Consider the following 27,961-nt stretch of genomic DNA (forward strand, 5'->3'; position numbering starts at 1 on the left):
AAGTTATGGGGGTAAGGACAAAATGCTAGACTCCCGACCTCTGAGGCCATGTTTTGAGGTTGGGGGGGGGGGGGAGCTAACTCTGAAGGCTCTTTCTTTTGTGGGATGCTGTCATCTTCTTCTGCCTGCACCAATTCACTCACTCCTCATAATGCTACAAAGTTCACCATTTAGACTAGTCTCTGAACCTAAAAATAATTATTATTGTGATTTCTTCATAGAGATAAAGCCAACACATATAGGGGCAGATCTCCAAACAAAATCTTCTATGAAAACACTGTAGGATTCCTCAGGGCTTTTTTCTTTCTTCCTTGTGGTTCTTCTTGTCTTCTTCTTTGCCCCTACAAGTTTCTTCTTTTTTGTCCGGAGAGGCAGTTTATGGTTGAGAATATGGTATAAAGATAGACGCAGTGGTGGTCTGAACGATCAAATACATGGATGCACAAATAGACGATTAAAAATAATAATAATAAATTTGGGATGTACTTTTCGAGAATGGGCATTTTTCCACTGTTGACTTTGACTGACTAGCACCCTACATCCAAATTGGACTTAGACGTTTCTTTTGATTATGTCCCTTCACATGTACAGTATATAGGGGAGGGAGGGGTAACCTCCCTATACTATGCTGTGAAAACATGATGGTAAATTGTTCCTACATATTCCTTACCATGTGTAGCAGCCCATGGCTATCACTACATTGGCACATATTACTACCTTATATTTCACATCTGTATCCTCTCTGGTCACCTCTTTTTCCACTGACTCTTGAGTATGAATTATTTTTTTTCACTCTGCTTCCATCTGGTAGAGTAGTATGGATACAGTATTTTCTGCTTCTGTGTGACAGAATGTAATAAATAAGGATACGTTCTTTCTTTGTACTGTTGTCAAACATGTTTGGGTAAGCATATGCTATAATTATATGGTGAAAAAAAGATAAATGTTTTCAAGCAAAACTATTTTAAAATATGCATTATGAGATTTTTTTTTTTAATCAGTTAACCATATAATAAATCAAAACCAATAAGCCAAAACAATCTAGGAGGGGCAAATATTTAGTCAGGTGGCACATGGACACAGTGGGGATAAGTCACATACTAAAAATGTAATCCACACATATTTTAAGACTCTACAAAGAACTCTAATAATTCCATTTGCCAGTTTTGCTGCCATGGGTAGAAAGTGACAATGAGAGACAGAAAGAATTCCAAAATTACCTGATATATAATTCTCTGATAATACTTATGTAAATGTTTAAATAATAAATTGTGCTGTGAGACCTCAGAGGACACCCCTTTTAATGTAGCACAATCTTAAAATTGTTGCTGCTATCTAAGCTGTCCAACTTGCCTGGTTAACTTTGCAGCCACTGGCACTGATCAGCTGTGCCCACATAACTCCCAGCTCTACCCTGGCACTGCCCAGACAATGCCATGGTGGATTGGATATTCAGGAGCACAGTCAAGTGATGATCAATATCCCTTCCCGGCTTGAATTAACCAGGCAAGAGTGTCTCCTTCCTGGTTATACCATTTTGAATCTAGGGCTCATAGTTAGATTTGGCAAAAACAGCAAAAAAAGTCCTTAGGACACACCCAGCTGGTTTGGCTTTCAGGATATCCACAACAGTTACATGAAAGAGACTCTCAGACAAATCAATTTCATGAATATTCATTGCAGATATTCTGAAAACCAGATCGACTGGGTTTGCCTCAAGGACAGGAATGATCTTGCATGAACTTTTTAGATAAAAGCAATCCATTTTATCCCTCTTCTGGGAATTAAGCTGAGTTGCCAAAATGCCTATCCTAAAGGTAACTAAATAAGCAATCCAGCCAACTTTAACTGGGTATATTTAAAGGCCTATTTTAGATAGCAAAACAAACAGAAGAACAGAAAAATCTGCAGTGCCTATTTTAGACAGAACATAGAAATCTGAACTGATAGGACTGTGTGGAGATGTGCAAAATTCCAGTAGTACTTTAGAAAAGGATATGCTGACCTAGACTTAAAAAAAAAAAAAATAATAATAATACAGTAATAGATGAACATATGATAGTTACATGTGATGCAAGCATCCATTTTATAATTGACAGCATGGAAACACCAATGGAGGCAACTCAGCAACTTGCATGTGTAAATGCCTACACTTAGGGCTCCTTTTGCTAAGGTGCACGAGCGGTTTTAGCGCGCACTACATTGCCACGCGCGCTACACGCTAACACCTCCATAGAGCTTGCATTAGTATTTTCTGTGTTGCGCACAGGGCATTGTAGCGCGTGCTAAAAACGCTAGCGCACCTTAGTAAAAGGAGCCCTTAGGTGTGTAAAAGGATATTTCAGAACTAACATTTTTATTTGCTCCACTTTAGAAACCTACAAATATAAGGGTTCCTAATTAAAGTCTCTTTTAATTAAATCACGGTAGAGCTTATTACTGTGGGCCGTCGAGGTAAATGCTGAGAGGAGGAGGAAGATGGAAAGCATGGAAGTTCTGAAAGATCCCCGTAAGTCCTGACATTAAACCAGGTGAAGTGGGATAGGGAAAAGCCAGAAGCTCACAGAAACTGTTCTCTCTACAGAAACCTTTCTCTCCCCCTGCAACTGGTATCTTATTTCTGCAGCTGATGGAAATAGTAGATTAGCTGTGGAAAGATATTTCACACCATTTACCAGAGAGTATGCAAAGATGGGGAAATGCCCTATTTTTAAGTTAAATTAACTACTGTATCAGTGAAACTAGAGAAAAAGCAACAGGTCCTGATGCTGTGGTTTTGCTGTGGTTTTGCACCAGGGCCCACCCAGCCAGATACCATGAAGAGATAAACACAGACCATGGTCCGAAGATAGAATTCTCAGAAGATAGAATTCTCAAGAAATATCATCTAATAGCAGGTGTCAGAAATATTTACAGTTGGGAGGGGGTTTGATGCTCGGAAATGCTTATATGGTATATAAAGAGGCATTTCGGGAAAAAGGTTAGGTCTTACGGAAAACAGAGTGAACTTATAACATGACGCAGGTAAACTAGCCAATAAATGAATGTAGTTAGGCAGTAAAGCATAGGAAAATAGCCAATAAAACTGTATCATGTGATTTAGGCCAACGTGGTGTTGGCCACCAAGAAATGTATAAAATCAGGCCTCTGGGAGGAAGAGAACAGAACAGACACCCGAGGACCCTCAGGCCTGAGGATCACCTTATTCTGTTACGCTATATGCTAAATACTTTATTGCTGTAAGCTGTTATTGATTGACTAAATAAATATATACTTATTGAAACCAGTATATAGCGTGTGAGGTCACCTTTGAATCAGGCCTGAGCAGCTGGCCTACTTCAATGCTCCGACGGTGATTCAGTACCTTGCCGGCCTGCGGTAAGAAGCTCTGTCATGGTTTAGTAAAGGCCAGCATAAGTTCAGAGGCTGAGATCTTCCTGTTCTCTCAATTCTGAGGGGGAAAAGAAGAATTGGGGATTAAAGAGAAGGCCTCCCTTAATCTGTCCCATGAAGAGTTTCCCCAAAACGAGCACTTTTTTTTTTTTTTTTAATTTTGAATATTTACAATATCCAATAAGACAAAGGAAAAAAAAGGGATATCATAAACAATACAGAATCAATCATACATACATAAATCCTTTTTAAGCCCACTAGACGGGGAGACATGATACAATTTGAACATGAAATTTAGGAAAAGATAAAGAAATAATTCTCAATTCACCCTAGCGAACCTTGAATCATTCCTTACTTAATAGGGGGTTCTAATTTACTCCTCTTATTTCATCAGTAATGAAACTTAAAAGGAAATTTAAACTCAATTCTGTTCTCTAGCAATTAAAAATTGTTGTAATTGTATAGGATCCCAAAAAACATATTCAACATCCTGTTTCTTGACTAAACATTTACATGGAAATTTCAACTAGAAGGATGCCTCTAGGGCCAAAACTCTAACTTTGAATTTCAAAAACTCTTTCCTCCTTAATTGAGTAGCTCTAGAGACATCTGGAAAAATCCTAACCAAATCCCCACAGAATTTTATTAATCTATTTTTGAAATAAAGTTTCATTATTAGCATCTTATCTATCTCACTCATGCATGTTATCACCAGGGTGGACCGACTCTGAATCACATCCTGGGAATCTTCCAGAAATTCAGTCAAATTAATTTCAGTAGTGACCAAATGGTCCGCCTCCTGGGCAGATTCTATTTTTCTTTGAGGAACATAAATAATAATTATTAATTGGAAAATTCTCCGCATTGGCCAATCCCAGTATTTCTTTCAAAAATTTCCTTAACAAAATTTCAGGTGATAGTAGATGAGTTACTGGGAAATTGACCAAGTGGAGATTTCTCGCTCTATACATATTTTCCATAGATTCCATTTTAGAGTGTATCGCAATAGAATGAGCACTTTTTAAAAAATGTACATGTGCCTGGGAGCAGCTGTAAATCTCAACAGTGATGCATTGAGGTAAGCCTGTGCATTCTTTTTTTGAAATGGGGAAAACAAATGTAGAATTTGGTTCCACCCAGCCCCACCAAACTATGCCCACTTGCTATCTACATGTGTAAAGACAAGTTTTCTAAAATTAGGTTTTCCAGGCGTGTCCACAATACATGGGTAAATGCCAGCATTAACATGTCTAAACTGTAACTAGGGCTTCTACAGTAAAATAACCACCTTAATATCCTTAGTTACAATGGAGATAACATATACATTTCAGGGCAGATTCTATAACTTAATTGCTAAAATACACTTAATAGCCTCAATAATTGTAAAAAATAAATTAATTGTGTGACAGGTGCCTATCTGATTCTATAAAAGATAGGAGCCTATTTCATGGTGCTTAGCAGCGCCTAACACCTAAGTGGGCATATCTATGGGCGAAGCGTGACTTAGGCACCACTGTCTTATCACGCATGGACTACTGCAACACGCTGCTTGTTGGCCTATCTGCAACGAACCTGCAAAGATTGCAACATGTACAAAACATAGCAGTTCACCTTTTGAAGAACCTGTCTATTTGCAACTCCGTCGCTCCAGCTCTGGCTGCTGTACACTGGCTACCCATTCAGAAACGTTGCACCTTTAAAGCTCTTACACTGGGCAGAGAAATGGCAGATGAAGTTTATTGTGGAAAAATGCAAAATGATGCATTTAGGCAGAAAAAATAAGGAACACAAGTATAGAATGTCAGGTGCAACTCTGGGAAAGACCGAACAAGAAAAGGACCTGGGCTTACTGATAGATAGAACCCTGAAACTGTTGGCATAATGTGCGGCGGCGGCAAAAAAAGCAAATAGAATGCTAGGCATGATAAAGAAGGGAATCACAAGTAGATCAGAGAAAGTAATAATGCCGCTTTATAGAGCGATGGTCAGACCACACTTGGAATACTGCAGCCAGCATTGGTCTCCATACCTAAAGAAGGATATAAAACTGCTGGAGAGGGTGCAGAGACAAGCAACGAAGCTAGTGAAAGGTATGGAGAACCTGGATTACGAGGAACGACTTAGGAGACTGGGGCTGTTCTCCCTTCGGAAGAGGAGACTGCGAGGGGATCTGATCGAGACTTTTAAAATGCTGAAAGGAATCGATAAAATAGAGCAGGAAAAACAGTTATTTACAATGTCCAATGTGACACGGACAAGAAGGCATGGACTAAAGCTGAGGGGGGACAAGTTCAGGACAAATATCAGGAAATTCTGTTTCACGCAGCGAGTGGTGGATAACTGGAATGCTCTCCCAGAGGAGGTAATTGTGGAATCCACCATTCCAGGATTTCAGGGTAAACTAGATGCACATCTCCTTATGAGTGACATAGAGTAATATGGGGACTAAATCTATGCTAGGGTACACCTGGCGGGGCCTCCGTGTGTGCGGATCGCCGGACTTGATGGACCTAAGGTCTGATCCGGAGTTGGCAATTCTTATGTTCTTATGGCTTTCAAATTCTTCGACAGAATGGTCCCATCCTACATAGCAAAATAAAACCTAACAATCTACATCCCAAACCGACCCCTGCGATCACGAGCCAAGAGAAGACTCTCCACCCCACCGGCATGAACCCTCCTTCTGGAAAGTGTCCGAAAAAACACTCCTACTCACACTTCCTATCCAAATTATGGGATGCTATCCCACCAACTGTCAGATCACTGTCAGGATTACTAAATTTTACCTGACTCTCTTAAACACACCCCTAACCTTTATTTCTACCCCAGCAAATTTATGCAGCCTCGCTGAATGTGCTCTCCTCTCAACTTACAAATGTAACAAAGGGCTCCTTTTACTAAGGTGCACTAGCGTTTTTAGCACACGCTAACCCCTGCGCTACACGTAAAAACTAACGCCAGCTTAGTAAAAGTAGCCCTAAGTCTCTAGTGTGTCTATGCATTATAGAATCGTGCTCAGCATTCTGCTTCTGGACGTCTAAACAACGTCTAATATTTAGACATCCTTTACAGAATCTAGCCCTATTCTGACTTGGACATTCTTACAAAAATGCCCTTTCACTTGTCTTTATAAAATATCTCTTGGGGCTCAACTATGCAAGATCTTAGCCTCCTACTACATGTACATATACAAAGAATGCCTAAAATTGTCCTTTACTTCAATTATATTGTATTTCTAGCTGCTATACTTATAGGGCCTCTCGTTTGCCATGCAACTGGGCTCAGCCCCCAAAACATGTATTCATTATTCCATGTGGTTCATAAAAATTATTCCTCTGTTGCTGTCCATACAATTCATGAGAATAAATCTCTTTGTTGCCATGCTTTCATGCTCAGTACTAGAGAATGACATGGTGACAAAATTCATCACCGTTTCCGTCCCGCGGATAACCGTGGGAAACCATCTTCATGTCATTCTTTAAGGAGAGAGGGAAGAATCGGAGTATGAATGGCCACAACCACTGACCCACAAGCTTTGCTTTGAAGAATGCTGGTGTAGGACTGAGGTTGAAACAGACACTACAGAATGACAGTCTCTGGTATCCAGAGCAGATATTGTGATGTCATAATGCCTCATTCCACCAGTGCCTAAGAACCAATCACATCAGTGATGTCACAATGGCTTCATTATCCTTGACTCACATAAGCACAGCCACTGACCCGCAAGCTTTGCTTTGAAGAATGCTGGTGTAGAAGGACCGAGGTTGAAATAGACACTAGAAAATGACATGGGATTATTTCCCGCCGTTATCCGCGGGGACGGGAACGGTGATGAATTTTGTCACCGTGTCATTCTCTACTCAGTACCCAAAACATGTAGATAGGAATTTCTTTTTTTCTTTTTTTTATTTATCAATTTTACATTTTAACAAAATCAAATATTTTGTACAGAAAGATTATATGAATACAACGCCTTATAAAGACAAATAAGAAAAATACATTTTCAGTAAACTTCACTCTATTCACACATTCTCAAGTCCTCAGTTGATCCAAGTTTCTATGAGTAAATTCAAAGGAATAAACTTTAAACCAATTAAGAAAAACGGTATCTGATGACTGATTCAAGAGGCTTATATTATTATATTAGCAAGGCATTATTGTTCTTGTTCCTTCCTTTTCCAGGCACTTCAGAGTCAAGAAAGTTGTAAGTTGGGCCGGTTCAAAAAACACATATTTATTATCCCGGTACCTTATTACACATTTACATGGAAAACGTAGGAAGAAAATAGCACCTAACTGAGTTACACCAGGTTTCAATAGAAGTAATTTACGTCTACAATTTTGAGTTTCTTTACTAACATCAGGGAAAACTTGGATTTTCAAACCTAGAAACTCTTTAGATTTATTTTTAAAAAACATTTTTAGTATCCATTCTTTATCTGGCAATAATGCCACGGTTAACAGAAGACTTGCTGGTTTAGCCAAATTCTTATCAGATACCTCCAACATTGCGGTCAAATCTAATTGAGGTTCCTGTTCAACTTGAATCTGATCCTCCACTTGCTGTTCCAAAATTCTACCTGGCAAATAGTACACCTGAGTAAAAGGAGGTATTAGGTCCTCAGAAATATTCAAAATTTCCATGAAGTATCTCTTTATCATTTCCCTTGGACTTATAGAAGGAACTCTTGGAAAATTCAGCAAGTGCAGGTTATTGGCTCAGTAACTATTTTCCACTGTTTCCAATTTCCATTTAATAATCTGATTTTCTTTTATTATTGTCAATTGAACTTATTTATTCTCAGTCACTTCTTTCTCTATTTCTCCTGTTTTTAATTTAACATTGGAAATTGCTCGTTTGTTTTCTTCTATTACCGGTACTTGTTTCTGAGATTTTAAATTTTTCTCCCCTTCCTTAATCTGTTTAGACAGTGAGTCTCCTAGTTTGGAAACCAAGTCCCATATTGAATCAAGGGTCACTTCAGCAGGCTTCACATAGTGAAAAGAAAATTCATGCAAACTTTGTCTCGGCTCACCTTGACCACTTTCAATCTGATGGTCCTGGCTTTTTTCCCCTGTCGTTGTTCTCGCCGTTGACTCAATCTCCTGACTAAAAAGTCCATTGAGACCTCCAACCGCTGACTCCCAGTTGGTATAGACTCTCGGTCTGGGAGTGTAGCAGCTTCTGGCTCACTCCCTTCTCGTGGTGAGCTGGCGTTTAGCGGCAGGGGAGGTGGATGCCTCAGGTCAGGGCTCAGAGTGGTTTCCAGCCCAAGGAGTTCCGGGTCAGCGTCACTCTGCGTTGATTGCTCCAGCGGGCGATTCCCCGTCATCTCTGCTCTCTCTCCAGTCATTGCAGGAACTGCTCAATTGAATCGAGAGGGGGATTAACGGCGCACCGCAAGGCTGCAGCCATACTCCTACCCCGTCTCTTCGGCATCGCGGAAAAAACGATGTGGAAATCTATCCAAACCAATGGCAACTCTCACAGTGTCTGTTCAGTCAGCAGGTACCCGACGCCATCTTGGATTGCCGGGGGTTCAGGAATTTCTATTATTGCTTTTCTTCCTTAAATTTGTTGTTCTGTCAATCTGCTATATGTGAAGTCGTAACCTTGTTGCTAAACCTTCTACTGTATATGTAAACTTGTAACCCATTCTGGGCTTTTTGGGGAGGACAGGCTAGAAATTGGACTAAATAAATAAGCATGAGTGTCCAAAAATTCAGGTGCCTAAAATGTAGGCCTTTGAAACTCTCACCTACATTTCAGGTGCCTAAGTTTTTACCTGAGTGCCGTTAGCCGTGATTAACATAGAAACATAGAGTATGATGGCAGAAACGGGCCAACGGCCCATCAAGTCTGCCCACTCAAGAACCAATAAGAAAGCATCCGTGGCTCGGAGGCGATTGTTTCTCCCCCCCCCCCCCATAATAAAACATTGCATTGGCAGTGCTGGGATTTGAACTGGCTCCAGCCTGGGACCCAGGGGACTACAGGGCGGGCGCTCTGACTGCTGAGCCACAACAAGGGGTCCCAGCCTACATGTGATTGGCATGTGGCTGGCACCATTTAGCTGCCTTACCTAGAGACATCATTCAGATCACTGGGGGGGGGGGATAGCACAAGAATTAGTCAGTTAGCTATTTCTCATTGTATTGAACAGTTAATTAATGATATTCTCTGGAGAACTAATCAATATATTTTATTTCCTTTAGAAAAGCTGCACTAATAATAAGCCATGACAAATTCTTATAATATGGCTAATTTCCCTTCTGTTTCAGGGATATTTAATTTCACCAATAATAATAATAATTTCAGGTCACTAGTTGCTACAAAGTGAAGTTATAGCAACAGAAAAGATTTCCATATACCTTAATTTAGGTAGCATACAACGCTAAATGCCTCATTACTGATGTGGTAGTATATAGCCTTGCTTATGGAATTATTTTTTGAAATTTTCATATAATATGGACTATATCAGCTCTTTGTGAATTGCCATACTGAGGTGAAATACTTATACTGGGTTAGATAAATAAAAAAGTGATCCCCATGAGTTTTATGCTATTTTCTTAGCCGCTGCTTTGAATTTCAGTGAGAGATGTTTTGTATTTATTTAGTCGTCATACTTACATATTACTACTAAACAATATTTAATTATTTTAGGCTATGTTGATGTTACTGACATTTTAGTGTTACTACCCAGTGACTTTTGCGCGTTAAAAATGTTTGAGTTAAAATATAGCAAAAATAACGTCATTCAAACAATACAATTAACAGTGTGTGAGGATGACCAGAGAAAACATCAGCTACCAAGGAAGGTGAAGGTTGTGTCCACACCCAGCCTTGACACAGGCCTTCACTTGTTTGTGGAAATTTCTTAAGAGCCTTGTCGATCGGTCCCTGAGGCAGGCTGTCTCAGATCTTCTGCAGGTCTTCCTTGAGTTTGGCGATTGTGTGCAGCTTTGGGTTGAACTTGTGATAGGCCTCCAACATTGTTCCCCAGACAAAAGTCTACATCCCAGTGACATCATTAACAGTAAGCTGGTACTCCTTCCCCCCCAAAAAATAATAGTTTTATAGTGCAAATATTTTGGGAATATGTGAAAATTGCTGGATGGTCATCTTAAAAGTTACATTACATTAGGGACTTCTATTCCGTCTATACCTTGCAGTTCAAGGCGGATTACAAAAGAGCTAACTGGACATTTCCAGTGAAGTTACAACAGTTGTTTTTTTTTTTTTTGTTGTTTTTTTTTGGTTACAAGGGAGGAGAGGTAGCTGGATTAATTCCGGAAGAACTTGCAAATTGGATATTAAATTGACTGTACGTTACTGTGAGATATAACAAATAGATTACAGTTAGAGTACAAATAAGATTACGTTACATTTCAGGGATCTGAATACTTGGTTGGTGTTTTGGGGAGGAAGAGATTATTTAAGTGGAGGTTTTGGGGGAGAATTTATCTAGGAGGAGGGGGAAGGGTTGGGTTAAGATATCTGGATAAATTCTTTGAAAAGTAGGGTTTTGATTTCTTTTCGAAAAGTTTTGAAGTCGCCTGTTGCCGTCAACAGGTTGGAGATGGAGTGGTTAAGTTTTGCTGCTTGCGTCGCCAGAAGGGTATCAAACATCTTTTTGCACTGAGTGCCCTTGAGTGGAGGGAAGGCAAAAGGGTTCAGAGTTCTTCTTTGTCTTGAGGTGAGGATCTGGTTTAGGCGGTTGTTTAGATAGGGGGGGCGGAACCGTTTAATGCTTTGAATAATAGACAGTAGAATTTGAATTGAATTCGTGCTTGCATAGGTAGCCAGTGAGAGTCTAGGAAGGCAGTTATCTGTGTTTAAAGACAATCTCATTCCACTTTGAACATAACAACAAATAAAACTTTAGAATGCCACATTTACATTCCAAGTGGTTGCTGAGAAACAGCAAAGGATTTAAGAGAGTAGCAATAGCTAAGTGTGGGGGTATGTGTCACAGGGAAGAGAGTCTGGAGTCCTTAAGGTTCCTGACACAGGGTCACAAACCTTTAACAGAAGGCTTGGGAGAAAACTGTGAAGGTGTTTATACTGCCTTGTGCCCTAAAATACCGTATTTGCCGGCGTATAGGACGACTGGGCGTATAAGACGACCCCCCAACTTTTAGTTAAAAAATAGAGTTTTGTGTTATACTCAACGTATAAGACGACCCCTTCTTCCTTCTCCACCCCTTTGTATTCCCCCATGTGCTTTCAGCGTTCTTCTCCCTCCTCTGTCTTCAAGTGCTTTCAGAGTCCTTCCCCCCCCCTCCTGTCTTCACCATGGTATTTCAGCGTCCTTCTCCCCCCCCCCTCCTTCTCTACCGCCCCGGGTGTAGCACAGCCAGCCAGGTCCCCTTACTTTTGTGGCACTTCCCCGACCGACCGACAACAGCCCGGGTCCGACAAACTTCCCTGCCCTTAACCGCGAATCTAAATTATCTTCTTACAGCTGCTGTAAGAAGGTAATTTAGATTCGCGGCTACAGGGCAGGGAGGATTGTCGGACCCGGGCTGTTATCGGTCGGTCGGGGAAGTGCCACAAAAGTAAGGGGACCTGGCCGGCTGTGCTGCAACCGGGGCGGGGCGGCCGCCCCTCTCTCTTGGTACCGCGAGGCTACTCTCCTCCTTACCTGCCATGCTTGCAGCACAGAGCCGAACGGAAGTCTTCCCGACGTCAGCGCTGACGTCGGAGGGAGGGAGGGCTTTGTTTAAGCTTTGTTTAAGCCCTCCCTCCCCTCCGACGTCAGCGCTGACGTCGGGAAGACTTCCGTTCGGCTCTGTGCTGCAAGCAGAGAAGGTAGGGAGAATAAGAGCCGCGCGACTGAGTACATCCAGCCCCGCAAGTAAGGGCATGTAAACTGTACCCGGCGTATAAGACGACCCCCGACTTTGGGGAGGATTTTAAGGTACTAAAAAGTCATCTTATACGCCGGCAAATACGGTAATCATAGAGTAACACTGGAAGCTGAGAGAAGAAATCTCTCTCCTTAGGTATGTCCTTTTCACAAGAGGAGGGATGGGAAATACGGATAACAGCTCCTGGGGCAGGCTTCTAGATTATTTGTAAGAAAACTCCCTCAGCACCATGGATATTGAAGGAAAATGTCCAATCCCAGTGAAGGGGAAGGAGAAGGATAATTTCTTGGTGAGGCACATAAACTCCCCTGAGATGAGTGAAGGGGAGGAAGAGGGTTGGGATGACAGGTGCCATTCTCCTAATGAACTGTGATGTGCCGAGGAGAAGCCCTGCCAATGGCAATATCGGAATGGTACAGCATGCTTGCTGATAGCATTGGAGACAGCTATGACTATAAAGAAATGTACAGGGTGCTGTTTTAAGTTAAATGAAGTAGCAGAGGAGAGACAGCCAAGGCAAGGTAGCCATTAACCCCCGGAAACTATGAAGCGCACCAAAATCTGAAAATCAAATTTTGGGCACGATTCAAAAATATAATAAGCCAATTAACAGCAATTGTTGGCATCAGTTGGCGATGATTTGGATTTACACACTTCTTCTGCCTGTGCACTGTTCTATTGAGTTGCATGTCGAAGTTGTCTCACACTCAGCCCAAAAGGCAGCTGGCCATGAGAGGAGCATGAATGGCTCAGGGCGTTCCCATAATTTAGTCACTATATTATAGAATTCTGGCATTGCGTGTTGAACTTGCATTTCAGAATTTACACTAGATTTCCATTGGGGCTCCTTTTACAAAGGTGCGCTAGCGTTTTTAGCGCATGTACCGGATTAGCGTGCGCTACCTGAAAAACTACCACCTGCTCAAAAGGAGGTGGTAGCGGCTAGCGCACATGGCATTTTAGCGCACGCTAAAACCGCTAGCTCGCCTTTGTAAAAGGAGCCCTTGGTGTAAGTTTGCGTGCCCCAAATTAGTCATGGGAATCATTGCTAAGTACCGTTCTATCAAGGGAGCTTGGTGTGAAGTGTCCTTTATTTTTATTTATTTATTTAAAATATTTATATCCCACATATCCCAGAATCTGTGTGGGTTGCAATCAAGACACATAAACATAAATAGACAAACAGCGAAACATATGCACATTAACAAAAACCATTCCTAAACATTCTCTTATAAATCTCCTACAAGAGTAATAACTAAAAAAAAAAAAAAAATCTGTAATATTTCCCCTTCTGTAATTTCCTGAAAATAATAAGCCTTCAAGCCCTTACTAAAGGATAATAATACAGGAATTGGATGAATCTGCTCAGGGAGTGCATCCCACAATCGTAGACCTATAACACTAAAAACTCATGCACGGAATGCATTTTAGTGCATTTAAGTTGTTCGTTTAGTGGCAACGTTCAGACGCTAAATGGTTGTTATCCACTTTGTTTTGGCTTGCTACATAGAAGACCTATACAGAATGGAGAGTGTCAGTATGGCCACGACACTGTATGAACATTCAACACATGGAACACACTCTCAGCGACAACTTGTGATAGCAGGAGGATATTAATGTCCATGAAGGGAGTACGGCTCAAACAAATGGTACTAGAGCCCACTAGGGCCCAGGCCATCCTGGACCTGGTACTTACGAATGGGGAAAGCGTCTCGGAGGTCTCGGTGGGAGAAACGCTAGCCACCAGTGACCATAACATGGTATGGTTTAACCTTAAGAAAGGCTTCCCCAGGTCACAAACAAAAACAAGGGTACTCAATTTCCGAGGCACTGACTTCGCACGCATGGGAGATTTCGTCCATCAGACGCTGCAGGTTCAAGAAGTAACTGATAATAAGAACATAAGAAGTTGCCTCCGCTGAGGCAGACCAGAGGTCCATCTCGCCCAGCGGTCCGCTCCCGCGGCGGCCCATCAGGCCCATTGCCTGAGCAATGGTCCCAGACTATCCCTATAACCTACCGCTACTCTTATCTGTACCCTTCAATTCCTTTATCCTCTAGGAACCTATCCAAACCTTCTTTGAAGCCTTGTAACGTGCTCCGGCCTATCACAGCCTCCGGAAGCGCGTTCCATGTGTCCACCACCCTCTGGGTGAAAAAGAACTTTCTGGCATTTGTTTTAAACCTGTCTCCTTTTAATTTTTCCGAGTGCCCCCTTGTACTTGTGGTTCCCCGTAATCTGAAAAATCTGTCCCTGTCTACTTTTTCTATACCCTTCAGGATCTTGAAGGTTTCTATCATGTCTCCTCTAAGTCTCCGCTTTTCCAGGGAGAACAGCCCCAGCTTTTTCAGTCTGTCAGTATATGAGAGGTTTTCCATACCTCTTATCAGTTTAGTTGCTCTTCTCTGGACTCCCTCAAGTACCGCCATGTCCTTTTTGAGGTACGGCGACCAATATTGGACACAGTACTCCAGATGCGGTCGCACCATTGCACGATACAGTGGCAGGATGACCTCCTTTGTCCTGGTCGTGATACCCTTCTTAATGATACCCAACATTTTGTTTGCTTTTCTTGAGGCTGTGGCGCACTGTGTCGACGCCTTTAAAGACTTGTCCACCATCACTCCCAGGTCTCTTTCAAGGTTACTTACCCCTAGCAGTGATCCTCCCATTTTGTAGCTGAACATCGGGTTCTTTTTCCCTACATGCATGACCTTGCATTTCCCTACATTAAAGTTCATTTGCCATTTTTTGGCCCATTCTTCTAGCGTCGTTAGGTCCCTTTGCAGATCTTCGCAGTCTTCCATGGTGGAAGCTATGTGGTCAACCTTGAAATCGACCCTTCCTGAGGCAACTAAATGCTACATAAAATCGGTAACCAAACAGCAAAGAAAAAAGAAACCCCAATGGTTCACTGATGAGGTCTCTTACCTCGTCAAAGAGAAGAAAAAAGCATTTCTCTCATACAAACGCACGGGGAAAAAAGAAGCAAACATTGAATACAGGACAAAGTCTGCAGCGGTCAAAACAGCAGTCAGGGAGGCCAAACTTCGAATGGAGGAAACTCTAGCGAAGAACATTAAGAAAGGGGACAAATCCTTCTTCAGGTACATTAGCGACAGGAAAAAGAACACAAACGGGATAGTACGCCTTAGAACGCCAGAAGGGAACTATGTGGAAACAGATTCTGATAAGGCCAAACTACTGAATGATTACTTCTGTTCAGTCTTCACCTGCGAGACATTAGGGCACGGGCCACGGCTGGAAGCAAAGCAAAGCATGGAAGACCCATTTCAGAATTTTGAGTTCACACCAACTGATGTTTACAGAGAACTGTCAAGACTCAAGGTGAACAAAGCCATGGGACCGGATAATTTGCACCCAAGAGTGCTCAGAGAGCTATGCGATGTTCTGGCGAAACCGTTAGCCATGCTCTTCAATCTCTCCCTAGGTACGGGGAGAGTCCCCCTAGACTGGAAAACAGCCAACGTTGTTCCTCTGCACAAAAAGGGTTGCAGAGCAGAGGCTGCGAATTACAGGCCAGTGAGTCTCACATCAATAGTGTGTAAACTCATGGAAACTCTACTTAAAGGTAAATTAGACACGATATTGGATGAGGGAAATCTGAGGGATCCCTGTCAACATGGATTCACTAGGGGCAGGTCATGCCAATCCAATCTTATCAGCTTCTTTAACTGGGTGACAGGAAAGCTAGACTCGGGAGAGTCTCTAGACATAGTGTACTTGGATTTCAGTAAAGCTTTTGACAGTGTCCCGCACCGTAGACTATTAAACAAGATGAAATTGATGGGGTTGGGTGAGAAACTAACTGCATGGGTCAATGATTGGCTGAGTGGAAGACTTCAGAGGGTGGTGGTCAACGGCACCCTCTCTGAGACATCGGAGGTGACTAGCGGAGTGCCGCAGGGATTAGTCCTGGGACCATCCCTTTTCAACATATTCATAGGGGACTTGACCCGGGGGCTTCAGGTTAAAGTAGCGCTGTTCGCTGACGACGCCAAACTGTGTAATATAGTAAGTGAAAGCAATCTTAAGGATAGTATGACGCAAGATCTGATCACGTTGGAAAACTGGTCCTCGACATGGCAGCTGGACTTCAACGCTAAGAAGTGTAAGGTCATGCATCTCGGCAGTAGAAATCCATGCAGTACATACACCTTGAATGGAGTAGCACTAGCTAGGACTTCAGAAGAACGGGACTTGGGAGTTATCATCAGTGCAGACATGAAGGCTGCCAAACAAGTAGAGAAGGCCTCATCCAAGGCAAGGCAAATGATGGGATGTATCAAGAGAAGCTTCGTCAGCCGCAAACCTGAAGTCATAATGCCACTTTACAGATCCATGGTGAGACCTCATCTGGAATACTGTGTGCAATTCTGGAGGCCGCATTACCGTAAAGATGTGCTTCGAGCCGAGTCGGTCCAGCGGATGGCCACTAGAATGGTCTCCGGACTCAAGGGTCTCTCATACGAAGAAAGACTGGGCAAATTGCAGCTCTATACTCTAGAGGAGCGCAGGGAAAGGGGTGACATGATTGAGACATTTAAATACGTCACAGGTCGAGTCGAGGTGGAAAACGACATATTCGTTCCCAAGGGACCCTCGGTCACAAGTGGGCACCCGCTTAAACTCAGAGGAGGGAAATTTAGTGGTGACACCAGGAAGTACTTCTTCACGAAAAGGGTGGTGGATCATTGGAACAAACTTCTGGTGCAGGTGATCAAGGCCACCAGCGTGCTCGACTTTAAGAATAGATGGGACATCCACGTGGGATCCCTACGAGGGTCGAGCAAAGGAACTAAGTCATCAGCACTCAGACTTAATGGGGTGGGTCAGTAGAGTGGGCAGACTTGATGGGCTGTAGCCCTTTTCTGCCGTCATCTTTCTATGTTTCTATGTTTACTACCATTTACATATTGTAGGTAGTAGTACTGAATATTAATTTATACACTGGTGACAGACCTTAAATCACTCTGGGACTTCATTGGCTAAAAATTGACATCTATACGGCTAAAATTTATATTAGGTCAATTTTTAAAAACATGTGTAGATGTTTGGTGCATGTTGGACATCTAAGTGCTTTTTGACATTATACATATAGCAATACAAGTACAGTTCACTATGGGGCAATCCTATAAGGGGATGCCTCCTTTTAGAGGCTACAATGATGTGCTGTGAGAGCCTGTTCTATAACAGCATCTACAGCAGATGCCCAGATTGTATATACGAGTGGATAACAAATGCAGTGAAAAAGGCGATAAGTGACAAGAAGGCATCATTCAAAAAATGGAAAAAGGACCAATCAGAGGACAACCAAAAGGAGCACAAAAAACACCAAAAGGAGTGTCACCGAGTGGTTAGGAAAGCAAAAAGAGAATATGAAGAGAGACTGGCGGGGGAAGCAAAAAACTTCAAATCATTCTTCAGGTACGTCAAGGGGAAGCAACCAGCAAGGGAGGAGGTGGGACCCTTGGATGATGGAGACAGAAAGGGAGTGGTAAAAGAGGAAAAGAAGATAGCTGACAGGTTAAACGAGTTCTTCACTTCAGTTTTCACGAGGGAGGACACAAGCAACATTCCGGAACCCGAGGAGATCGTAAAAGGAGATCAGGATGAAAATCTGGTCCAACTAGAGGTGAGCAAGGTGGATGTTCTCAGGCAGATAGACAGGCTAAAGAGCGACAAATCGCCAGGTCCGTTCGGCATTCACCCAAGGGTACTCAAGGAACTAAGGAACGAAATAGCGGAGCCACTTCGACAAATATGCAACCTATTTTTAAAAACTGGAGAGATTCTGGAAGACTGGAAAATAGCAAATGTCACGCCCATCTTCAAGAAAGGCTCAAGGGGAGACCCAGGAAACTACAGGCCGGTGAGCTTGATCTCGGTCCCGGGAAAGATGATGGAAGCGCTGATTAAAGACAGCATCTGGGAACACATCGAAAACACTGGGCAGCTAAAGCCGAGCCAACATGGCTTCTGCAAGGGCAGGTCATGCCTCACAAACTTATTATACTTCTTTGAGGAGGTAAACAGCCAGGTGAATAAAGGGGAATCTATAGACATCATTTATCTTGACTTCCAAAAAGCCTTCAACAAGGTACCACACAAAAGACTGCTAAGGAAGCTATGGAACCACGGAGTGCAAGGGGAGGTCCACCGATGGATCAAAAACTGGCTGGCGGACAGGAAACAGAGGGTTGGAGTAAAGGGTCATTACTCAGACTGGCAATGGGTCACGAGCGGAGTTCCGCAGGGGTCGGTGCTGGGACCACTCCTGTTCAATATATTTATTAATGACCTGGAGGCAGGAACAAAATGTGAGGTTATTAAATTTGCGGATGACACCAAACTATACAGCAGGGTTGAAAACACGGAGGACTGCAAAGATCTCAAAAAGATCTGACAGCGCTGGAAGAGTGGGCCAAAAAGTGGCAAATGAGCTTCAACATAGGGAAATGCAAGGTCATGCATGTAGAAAAAAAGAATTCGATGTTCACTTACTAAATGGGGGGGATCACCGCTAGGGGTGAGTAACCTTGAAAGAGACCTGGGAGTGATGGTAGACACATCATTGAAGGCGTCGGCGCAGTGCGCCACAGCCTCAAGGAAGGCAAACAAAATGTTGGGCATCATTAAGAAGGGTATCACGACCAGGACGAAGGAAGTCATCCTGCCACTGTATCGTGCAATGGTGCGCCCGCACCTGGAGTACTGTGTCCAGTACTGGTCGCCGTACCTCAAGAAGGACATGGCAGTACTTGAGGGAGTCCAGAGAAAAGCAACTAAGCTAATAAAGGGTATGGAGGACCTCTCATATACTGACAAACTGAAAAAGCTGGGGCTTTTCTCCCTGGAAAAGCGGAGACTTAGAGGAGACATGATAGAAACCTTCAAGATCATGAAGGGCATCGAAAGAGTAGACAGGGACAGATTTTTCCAATTATGGGGAACATACAAGTACAAGGGGGCACTCAGAGAAATTGAAAGGGGGAAGGTTTAGAACAAACGCCAGGAAGTTCTTTTTCACCCAGAGGGTGATGGATACATGGAACGCGCTACCGGAGGATGTGATAAGCAGGAGCACAATACAGGGCTTCAAAGAAGGGTTGGATAGGTACCTGGAGGACAAAGGGATTGAGGGGTACAGATAGGAGTAGAGGTAGGTTATAGGGATAGGATTAGAGGATTAGAGGCAGTTACAAAATTAGTCAGGGACACTGTTCAGGCAATTAGGCCTGATGGGCCGCCGCGGGAGCAGACCGCTGGGCAAGATGGACCTCTGGTCTGCCTCAGCGGAGGCAACTTCTTATGTTCTTATGTTCTTAATACTGGCGTAAACTGGTGTGTGAGAAGATCATAAGAACATAAGAATTGCCATCTCCGGATCAGACCCTGGGTTCATCAAGTCCGGTGATCCGCACCCGCAGAGGCCCGCCAGGTGTACCCTGGCATAGTTTTAGTCCCCATATCACTAAATGCTTCTCAAGGGAGATGTGCATCTAATTTACCCTTACCCGTATCACTCTATGCCACTCTTAAGGAGATGTGCATCTAGTTTACCCTTAAATCCTAGAACGGTGGATTCTGCAATTACTTCCTCTGGGAGAGCATTCCAGGTGTCCACCACTTGCTGCGTGAAACAGAACTTCCTGATATTCGTCCTGGACCTGTCCCCCTCAGCTTCAGTCTATGTCCTCTTGTCCGTGTCACATTGGACATTGTAAATAACTGCTTTCCCTGCTCCATTTTGTCAAATCCTTTCAGTATTTTGAAAGTCTCGATCAGATCCCCTCGCAATCTCCTCTTCTCAAGGGAGAACAACCCCAATCTCCTAAGTCGTTCCTCGTAGTCCAGGTTCTCCATACCTTTCACTAGCTTCGTTGCTCGTCTCTGCACCCTCTCTAGCTGAAGATGTCCAAAATGAACAGCCATTTCCGGAAATGAAACTTCCAAAATGATAACGTCAAAAAAGCAAGCACAAAAACGTCTTTGTGACATCATTTGTACAAAGTGACCAGAGCAGAGCAGAAAGACAGTCGGTTTGGGTACCTTTTTTTGGCACTTATTCATGATTAAAACTATTCTATCCCCAGATGTCTAAACTGTGTCCTATATTGAATAACAATAGGAAGATATACAATGGTATTCTGTGAATTATTATCAATTAGTTACTATTGGCTTTCACAGTTATTAAATCTTTTCCATTTATGTTTACTTCTTATCATAGATAAATATCTAAAATTATTATGGTGATGTGCTCAGACCTGTAACCCAATAAATAGTGAAGCCACCATCATGAGTTTAACAAGGGGACCATCATTGCAACCACCTGTCCCCGTCCCTCCCTGAATGATCTTGATCTTAATACTGTTCAGATACTTTGTTTGTACTTATCTGAATAGAGAGGGGTCTGCTGTTCTTCTTAATCTTTGTTAAATCTCACTGGTGACTGTGATCTACCCAATATAGTGAAGATTAAAATTCAAAATTCAATGCTGATTGTGTTTATCCTCATTTACTCCCGTCCCCCCGACTCGAGTTTCGTTTGCTTCGTCGGGGAGGGACACTAAAAGTGAGATCAAAACAAAATGTTCATTATTACTACTTTTCTTAAAACTCTTACAAATTGTTATAGATCCAAACTACATCTCTTCTATATTTTAAACTCATGATGGTGGCTTCACTATTTATTGGGTTACAGGTCTGAGCACATCACCATAATAATTTTAGATATTTATCTATGATAAGAAGTAAACATAAATGGAAAAGATTTAATAACTGTGAAAGCCAATAGTAACTAAACTGTGTCCTAGACATATTCTGAAATGTTCGATTATGGCAGAAAAATGTCCCAAGTTATAAATCAATCCTAGTCCTACTCAAAACAAGCCTCTAACACCCTCCCCCCCCTTGAGATTTAAATGAACTGCAGCTGAATAGCATAGATATCCATCTACAATACAGGTTTCAAAAATAACGAATTGAAAGTGTTCGGCAAGATAAACAAGTTTTGTCCACTCTTTGGACATTTATCTTTTTTGAAAATGAGCCCCATAACTTTATACATTATTTTCAATGGTGGCTTTTTAAAATGCATGAAGTTATGTGAATCATACAGAGCACCGCGATTAGACTTAATTTTGGTCTGAAAAAGTTTGATCATGTCACCCTCTTTTGTCAGGAATTACATTGGCTACTGGTTGAGACACGTATTTATAAGCTAGGTTGTATTTACTACAGAATCCTGATGTGTCAGGCTCCCATTGTGCTTGATTGATCTATTTTTCAGCTTCCACTCAAAAATATTCTTGCAAAGCTCATGCTTTTTTTGTTTATCCACTGGTGAAGGGTTGCAAGTTTAAAAGGCACTGTGAATGTATACTTTCATATCAGGCAGCAATCTGGGATAAGGATTTTAAGCAGTTATCGCTTTAATTTTCTTATTTAGAATTTAGGAGATACTTGAAAACTGTAGCAGTGAAGGAAGCGATCAGAGACCATAAGACTTTGTTTAAGGAATGGAAAAGGTAAAAAATGGACGAAAACTGGAAAAAGCACAAACAACATCAAAGCAGGTGCCATAAGACAGTAAAAGAGACTACAAGGAGAAAATAGCCAAGGAGGCAAAAAGCTTCAAGTGTTCTTTCGATATATTAAGGGGAGATGACCCGCGAAGGAAGTGGTGGGGCCGTTGGATGCCAATGGAATAAAGGGAGTGCTAAAGGAGGACAAAGCCATTGCCGAAAAAGTGAACACATTTTTTGCATCTGTATTTACTGAAGAGGGTATACATATAAAGAAATAGTTCAAAACACGGCCGTCCGCTTAATATTCGGACTAAAGAAAAGTGATCACATTAGTCCCTTCTATAAATGGCTGCACTGGTTACCAATCGAAGAAAGAATTCTATTCAAGTTCTCCTGCTTTTACTATAAATTAATCTGGGGAATGGCCACCAATTACCTTCTACCTCACTTCGAATTCTATTCCCCCATTAGATCTACCAGAAACCACAACCTGTTTGCATACCCGAAAATCGCTGGCTGCAGATATCGAACCTTCCTGGACAGAACTTTCAAATTTCAAGCTGGTAGACAGCAATCATGGCTAGGCTATTTCATCGATACCGCTAGGTTGACCTACATCATCTTCCGGAAATAACTAAAAACCACTTTGTTTAAGAAATTCTTGTCCTAGCCAGACACTCTCCCGCGAACATAACTCCCACACCTTATCCTGAATTTCTTCCTCACACTAGGTATCCACATTCCCTGTCTGCTAAAATTCCCTCTTCATAATTGTATCCTGATATTCGCTGGTGTCTGACTATTTTCAATTGTAAGATGTAAAATAGTTAATTTCTTATAATTCAACTTATGTATAATTTTTCCTTTCAACCACCTTGTATTCATCTACTGTAATTCGCTGATTGTACAGCTCTTCTTCTTTGTGGACCGCCTAGAAGTCACAAGATTGTGGCGGTATAGAAAAATAAAGTTATTATTATTATAACATACTGGAAGCCGACAGGCTATACGCAGGAAACAAAGATGGGAAACTGACAGGGTTGACGGTCAGTCTAGAAGAGGTATACAGACAGATCGATAGGCTTAAAAATGATAAATACCCGGGACCAGATGACATCCATCTGAGGGTAATCAAGGAACTAAAAGGGGCTATAGCTGAACTGCTTCATCTAATAGCCAATCTGTTGATCAAATCGGGAAGGATTCCGGAAGACTGGAAAGTGGCAAATGTTACGCCGATCTTCATGAAAGGTTCGAGGAGAGATCCTGGAAACTACAGACCGGTGAGTCTGACCTCGGTACCGGGAAAGATGGTAGAGGCGCTGATAAAGGACCACATCATTGATCACCTTGACGGACACAATCTGATGAGGACCAGCCAGCATGGCTTCAGCAAAGGAAGATCTTGCTTGACGAACTTGCTACACTTCTTCGAGGAAGTAAACGGGCAGATAGACAAGGGTGACCTGGTCAACATTGTATATCTAGATTTTCAGAAGGCATTCGACAAGGTTCTGCATGAATGACTACTTCAAAAAATTGTGAGCCATGGAATCGAGGGTGAAATACTCACGTGGATTAAAAACTGGCTGGCGGATGGGAAACAGAGAGTGGGGTAAATGGACAATACTCGGACTGGAAAAGCGTCACCAGTGGAGTGGCACAGGGTTAGGTTCTTGGACCCGTGCTCTTCAACATATTTATAAATGGCCTGGAAATTGGTACTACGAGTGAGGTGATTACATTTGCGGACAATACGAAGTTATTCAGAGTAGTGAAGACGCATGAGGATTGCAAAGACCTGCAACAGGAAATAAACACGCTCGAGAAATGGGCTGCGACATGGCAAATGAGGTTTAAAGTGGAAAAGTGTAAGGTGATGCATGTCAGTAACAAAAATCTTATACATGAATACAGGATGTACAATGCAGAACTTGGAGAGACCCCCCAGGAAAGGGACTTGGGAGTACTGGTCGACAAGTCAATGAAGCCGTCTGCATAATGTGTAGCGGCAGCAAAAAGGGCGAACAGAATGCTAGGAATGATTAAGAAGGGGATAATGAACAGATCGGAGAAGGTTATCATGCCGCTGTACCGGGCCATGGTACGCCCTCACCTGGTATACTGCATCCAGCATTGGTCGCCGTACATAAAGAAGGACCCAGAACTACTCAAATGGGTCCACAGAAGAGCAACTAAAATGGTTAAGGGGCTGGAGGGGTTGCAATACAGTGAGAGATTAGAGAAGCCAGGCCTCTTCTCCCTTGAAAAGAGGAGACTGAGAGGGGACATGATCGAAACATTCACGATAATGAAGGGAATAGACTTAGTAGATAACGACATGTTGTTCACCCTCTCCAAGGTAGAGAGAATGAGAAGGCACTCTCTAAAGTTAAAAGGGGATAGATTCTGTTCAAATGTAAGGAAGTTCTTCTTCACCCAGAGAGTGGTAGAAAACTGAAACGCTCTTCTGGAGGCTGTTATAGGGGAAAACACCCTCCAGGGATTCAAGACAAAGTTAGACAAGTTCCTGTTGAATCAGAACGTACGCAGGTAAGGCTAGTCTCAGTTAGGGCACTGGTCTTGGACCTGGGGGCTGCCGCGTGAGTGGCCTGCTAGGCACGATGAACCACTGATCTGACCCAGCAGCGACAATTCTTATGTTTTTATGATTAGCACGTGCTAAACGCTAACGCGTGAATGTTAGTCTATAGACGCGCTAGCGTTTAGCGTGCGCTAATTCGATTAGTGCACCTTAGTAAAAGAGGGGGTTAGTCTTTTGTAAACCACATAGAACTGCAAGGTTATGCAATTTAGAAATCAATTTTATGTTTATGTTATGTTTATGTTAAGCGCCGCACTGAAAATTTACCTCTAAACTAATCTTAAGGAAATGACTGGAGAGGAAGAGGAGTGTAATACTAGTTAGAGCACTGGACTAACAATTAAGGAAGCTGCTGCTCATTGTGATTTTGGGCAATCCTCTGTTGTCTGAGACACAAATTTAGATTTCCTTTCAAGTACGGTGAAATTGCTACTGTACATGCGCATAACTGCGGATAACAGCGGATGGCCACCAGGATGGTCTCGGGGCTAAAGGGTCTCCCGTACGAAGAAAGACTGAGCAAATTGCAGCTCTACACTCTCGAGGAGCGTAGGGAGAGGGGAGACATGATTGAGACATTTAAGTACATCACGGGACGGGTAGAGGTGGAAGATGATATCTTTCTTCTCAGGGGACCCTCGACCACAAGAGGACATCCGCTCAAGCTCAGGGGTGGGAAGTTTCGTGGAGACACCAGGAAATACTTCTTCACGGAGAGAGTGATTGAGCATTGGAACGAGCTTCCAGTGCAGGTGGTCGAGGCACGCAGCATCTCAGACTTCAAGAATAAATGGGATACCTATGTGGGATCCCTACGAGGTCATGCCAAGGGATAGGGTCACTAGGACTGAATGAGCGGGTCAGTAGAGTGACAGTATAATTACAATTATTCTTTAGGGGGTCAGTAGACTTAAGAGGGTGGGTAAATAGTGTGGGCAGACTTGATGGGCTATGGCCCTTATCTGCCGTCATCTTTCTATGTTTCTATGTTTCTATAACTCACTTTGAGTGAAAAAGGTGTGAGCTAAATCCAAGTCAAATAAGAAGTAAACAACTTCTGAAATGAAATATTATTCCCCCTCCTTTACAAAGCCATGCTAGGCGTTATTAGCGCCAGCTGCGGTGGGAAGAGCTCCGCCCCTTAAAGAATTCCTATGAGTGTTGGAAGTGGAGTTCTTACCATGGTGGCGGGTGCTAAAAACGCGACCACGGCTTTGCTTCTCTCATAAAGAGCTGCAAAAAAATAAGGCAGGTTTTAAAAAGAAAGAAAAGGGAAAATTTTTTTAAAATAAATAAGCTCGAGTCTTCTTTGCTACTTTGAACCAAAAGGTTCAGGATATGCAGATTAAAAACATCTAGCTGCACTAGTTGCTTCAGTGCTTCTGGCAGAATGAAACTGACTGGCACGCAGTTCTTTTCCCTTTAGATGGAAAATTCAATCAGCACAGCAATACACATGTGGCACGGCAGCAAAGCAGTTATGTCTACTTCCTAATAAAACACATGGGGCCTCTTTTATGCACTGTGCATTCTCTCTTTCTGTCTCGCTGGTTCAGTAGAAAGCCAACCCATAGGGAACTGCTGCCAGCTAACTTGTGTGATACTCATTTGCTGAGACAGAGCATAGCTTGGTATGAATCGGAGCCTTCTACCTTCCTAAATCAGGACTGAACTCTTCCCTTTGCTTTCCAAACCAAGGCTGTATTATGATATTGTCTTTGTTGGCAACGCATAAAAAAAGGGAATTATATACAACTGAGCAGGCACACGAGGAATTAGCTCGGGCATCGTCTGCCCCCAGACGAAGAAATAATATGTGAGCCACAGGTCACGTGACAACACAGAGGCAGCAAAAGAGAAAAACTGTAAACATGTTAAGAGAGAAGAAAAGAAGGAATCTACTAAATATTTAAAAATGATGTACTGCCAGAGATGCTTTCTGTTTCCAACAAATCAAAACTGCTTAATTAAGCAGAAGAAACGTATCATAGAACTGCAAGGTGAAGATTGATTTCCAAGAGTGGTACATCCCAGCTCAGCAACATAAACGATGACTAACAGAATTGCCAGCAAGTATTTTTCAGATACAAAACAGGTGCAAATCCATCCTGCGTAAATAGGGATATGGCCCCTATGCTAGAAGCATAACTGGTCTATTTTATGGACACTTTGGGCAAGATTCTGTAAAGGAGATCTAAAACTTTTCATCACGCGCTAGCCCCCGCGCTGGCCAAAAACTACCGCCTGCTCAAGAGGAGGCGGTAGTGTCTAGCGCATCTGGTGGTTTAGCGCGCGCTATTACGCGCGTTAAACTGCTAGCACGCCTTTGTAAAAGGAGCCCTTAGGCATTGTTTAGACGTCCAGCAGGAAAATGATGAACGTGATTCTATAATGCATAGATACACTATAGAGAATCGTGCTCAGCATTGCTCAGCGAATCTGGACACATCTGAATAGTTTGACATCCTTTACAGAATTGCTTTTTAGGTGTCACATATTTGTCTATGCAACATCTACAATGTTATCACTTCTCATTATTCTGATGTCATTAGAATGGCAATTTTATGTTATTTTTCATTAAAATTGTATGCAGTGAAATGCTGGCACCGCTATTATATTTTATTTATTTTTTAATCCATTTTTTTTGCTTCTGTCATAGGGAGCACAGTGGGATTTGAACCAAGAACATTAGGTGCTAAGTTGTAGCTTTAACCATTGCACCACAGACACTCAGATAGTAAACTGCATGTCAGTTCCAAAGCCAAGCTTATATCCTCTTGATTTACAAGCAGTCATTTCTTTAGGATAAATATCAAACATGTACCTTCAACACTTGTCCAATTCCTCTTTTCGCCTCTATGTTCCTCAAAATAATAATAATAATATATATGTAAATATATGTATATTTATATATATATATCTATATATATAAAATAGGAGGTATGTATGTGTGTATGTATATATGTGTGTGTGTGTGTGTGTGTGCCGCGATCACGCAAAAACGGCTTGACCGATTTGAACGAAACTTGGTATGCTGATCCCTCACTACCTGGGATGATATGTTCTGGGGGTCTCGCGGCCCACCTGCACACGTGGGCGGAGCTACAAACAGAAATTCACATTTCACCCATTCATGTCAATGGAAAAAATGTAAAAAGCTGTCATTCTCACAGTAATTCAAAAACGGCTTGACCTATTTGAACGAAACTTGGTAGGCAGATCCCTCACTACCTGGGGTGATATGTTCTGGGGGTCTCTCGGCCCACCTGCACACGTGGGCGGAGCTACAAACAGAAAATCTGATATCACCCATTCATGTCAATGGAAAAATGTAAAAAGCTGCCATTCTCACAGTAATTCCAACTACCTGGGGTGATATGTTCTGGGGGTCTCTCGGCCCACCTGCACACGTGGGCGGAGCTACAAATAGAAATTCACATTTCACCCATTCATGTCAATGGAAAAAATGTAAAAAGCTGCCATTCTCACAGTAATTCCAACTACCTGGGGTGATATGTTCTGGGGGTCTCTCGGCCCACC

General features: G+C 42.5%; 2 long non-coding RNA genes across 2 annotated transcripts in view; one reads left to right on the forward strand and one right to left on the reverse strand.

Moving 5' to 3' along the window:
• Window positions 1-319: 319 nt before the first annotated feature.
• On the reverse strand, window positions 320-8,708 carry LOC117360825. Its single transcript, XR_004539530.1, has 3 exons — window positions 8,430-8,708; window positions 3,308-3,451; window positions 320-839 (listed from the first exon to the last, which is right to left on the reverse strand). It is a non-coding gene; the product is annotated as an uncharacterized LOC117360825 (long non-coding RNA).
• The window catches only part of LOC117360824, a 125,097-nt gene continuing 105,769 nt past the window's right edge, over window positions 8,634-27,961 (forward strand). The window contains exon 1 of the long non-coding RNA XR_004539529.1: window positions 8,634-8,902. This is a non-coding gene — a long non-coding RNA (uncharacterized LOC117360824). The remainder of the gene's footprint in view (window positions 8,903-27,961) is intronic.

The sequence above is a fragment of the Geotrypetes seraphini genome, chromosome 5 (assembly GCF_902459505.1).
Source record: "Geotrypetes seraphini chromosome 5, aGeoSer1.1, whole genome shotgun sequence".
NCBI lineage: Eukaryota > Metazoa > Chordata > Amphibia > Gymnophiona > Dermophiidae > Geotrypetes > Geotrypetes seraphini.